Source organism: Salvelinus fontinalis, chromosome 4 (assembly GCF_029448725.1).
Source record: "Salvelinus fontinalis isolate EN_2023a chromosome 4, ASM2944872v1, whole genome shotgun sequence".
NCBI lineage: Eukaryota > Metazoa > Chordata > Actinopteri > Salmoniformes > Salmonidae > Salvelinus > Salvelinus fontinalis.
The window spans coordinates 28,730,741-28,733,631 of NC_074668.1; positions in this window are offsets into that span (position 1 = coordinate 28,730,741).

Below are 2,891 nucleotides of genomic sequence, written 5' to 3' on the forward strand. Positions count from 1 at the left end.
ATCCAGAACTTTGCCAGCCCAGCATTCAATATGCTGATAAAGTTTAGGGAGCCTTGTTTTCAGATTAGCCTTGTTAAAATCCCCAGCTACAATAAATGAAGCCTCAGGATATGTGGTTTCCAGTTTACATAGAGTCCAATGAAGTTCTTTCAGGGCCGTAAATGTGTCTGCTTGGGGGGGATATACACGGCTGTGATTATAATCTGAGAGAATTCGCTTGGTAGATAATGCGGTTGGCATTGGATTAAAGGGATTATAGGTCAGGTGAACAAAAGGACTTGAGTTCCTGTATGTTGTTATGATGACACCACGATTTGTTAAGGCATACACCACGATTTGTTAAGGCATACACCCCCGCCCTTCTTCTTACCAGAGAGATGTTTGTTTCTGACGGCGTGATGCGTGAAGAAACCGGGTAGCTCTACCGACTCTGATAACGTATCTCGAGTGAGCCATGTTTCCGTGAAACAGAGAATGTTACAATCTCGGATGTGTCTCTGGAAGGCAACCCTTGCTCGAATTTCGTCTACCTTGTTGTCAAGAGATTGGACATTGGCGGGTAGTATGCTCGAGAGCGGTGAGCGATGTGCCCGTCTATGGAGCCTGACTAGGAGGCCGCTCCGTCTGCCCCTTCTGCGGCGCCGTTGTTTTGGGTCGCCTACTGGGATCCGATCCATTGTCCTGGGTGGTGGTCCAAACAGAGGATCCGCTTCGGGAAAGTCGTATTCCTGGTCATAATGTTGGTTGACGTTGCTCTTATACCCAATAGTTCTTCCCGGCTGTATGTAATAAGACTTAAGATTTCCTGGGGTTACAATGTAAGAAATAATACATACAAAAAAAAATACTGCATAGTTTCCTAAGAACGCGAAGCGAGGCGACCATCTCTGTCGGTCGCCATCCCACTTGCTTGTCGCATTAGGAGCCCCCCATCTTGTGGTCACAGTCTCATGTTATGACAAAAAGTTCAGAAGCATCCAGAACAAGGTTTTAGAAATGTAATTGCCCCCTGTTGGCACCTTTAGGGTTAAGAGAACTGTGCTAGGCTAGCTAGCTAGCTCCCCATCTACGCATCTGGAGATTGTACTGCTTCTCCTCGCCTCTGCTTTCCTCTCTTTCTCATTCCTCTACTGGGGCTCTGAAATATTAATGGTATAAATATTTCACCCACATCTAATAAAAGCGGCGGTCGTTATTAACGAGGTGACTGAGGGATCCATTGATCAAGCTTTCTGTTTCATGCAATGCAGATTTCCCGCTGCACTGTTTCTCCAGATACCCTTCACTGGCTGCTTTACTGTAGTGTTCTTTCGTTTCTCGTCTTTTTCTCATCATCTCGTTCCACGGTAGAAGTGGCAGTGAAGGTGATGGGTAGCAGCAGCCTCGTTTAACCGCCTGCCCAATTAGCTGCTGTGAGCTTGTCGCAGAGAGCTCCGGAATTTTTTATCCCCTTAAATGGATGCTGTTTAAATCTAAATGAGGGCCTAGCTACATCGCACTGCTCATTTGGAGAGAAAGATCTACTTGGAAGAAATTAGGCCTGCACTGCCTGTCCTCCTTCCTTCCTTCCTTCCTTCCTTCCTTCCTTCCTTCCTTCCTTCCTTCCTTCCTTCCTTCCTTCCATCTTTCTGACATTGAGTTCTTAGGCGACATACAGTCTCCCTCTCTTCCTCTCTCATTCCTTCCTTCCATTTCCCTCCTCCATCCCTCCATCCCTCCATCCCTCCATCCCTCCATCCCTCCATCCCTCCATTCCTCTCCCTCCTGTCAGTGTCCGGCTGCCAGATTGACTTGTCCGTCCCACAAAATTGTACCACAGACAAATTAGCCTCATCAAGCTAATCCACTAAGTCCCAGTCACATTATGAGCCCCCCATCTTCCACATTCGTCTGTGTGGGGGTGACAGGGTGGGCAGCAGGGGGGGGGTCCAGGAAATCTGTCACCATATGGTCTCTAGGGTGGGGTCTCTTTGCAACGTCAAAACGATGTCTTAGCACACCCCTATTACACCACTAATACCATCAGACCTGAAACCAACGAGGGCAACAACAGAGAGAACTGAGGCTATCAAGTTTGTTGCAATAAGGGATAGAAGGAACAGAGGGAGAATATCATATTAGTTCTGTTGACGTGTGTTTCCTGAAACCCAACCATTATCCTAAAGTGCAAGGCTAGACGTTTTGATAAGGCTTTAATTAGCCCACTCCCTCCCTGGTGGTGCGGCGTGATTAAACATGTAATGGTTCACTTTAGTGTGTGTGTGTGTGTTTGTGCACGAGTTTAGTCCTGTGCGTGAGTACATTCGTCTGTGTATGCAAGTGTGTGTGTGGTGTTTGTGTACAAGTTTGTGGCTACAGTCGTCTGAAATATGCAAGTGTGTGTGCGTGTGTGTGTCTTGGTCAGCTCTTCAGCCTTGTTATGTAAGCCACAGCTGATCTCAGGTCTAGAGGGGTCCCGATGTACAGTACACCTTGAGTGGAGTAATCCCTCAGTATCAACTTTAATTGGCTGGAATTGGATTAGAGGATCCTGTGCTGGTTCTGTACTGGAGGCCAGAGCCCAGTTAATGGCGTTGGCTTGATAAGATTTGGAGGTTAATAACATTAGATCTTGTGACACAGCGTTCCTCTCTGGCCCTGTCGACCACAAAAGGCCTCTTGTAATGGAAGGGAGCAGCTCCTCACACCTCTCCCTCCTCCTCTCGCTCCTCTTCCCCTCTTTTTCTTTCCTTCTCCGCTGCCTTCCTCTCTTCCGCCCCATCAGATAATCAATGGAACAGAGAGGCTTTGCTAAAGCCACCAGCACATCCTTTCTCTCTCTCTCTCTCTCTCTCTCCCACACACTCTCTCTCTTTCTCTCTCTCTCTCTCCTCCCTCTCTCTCTCTCTTTC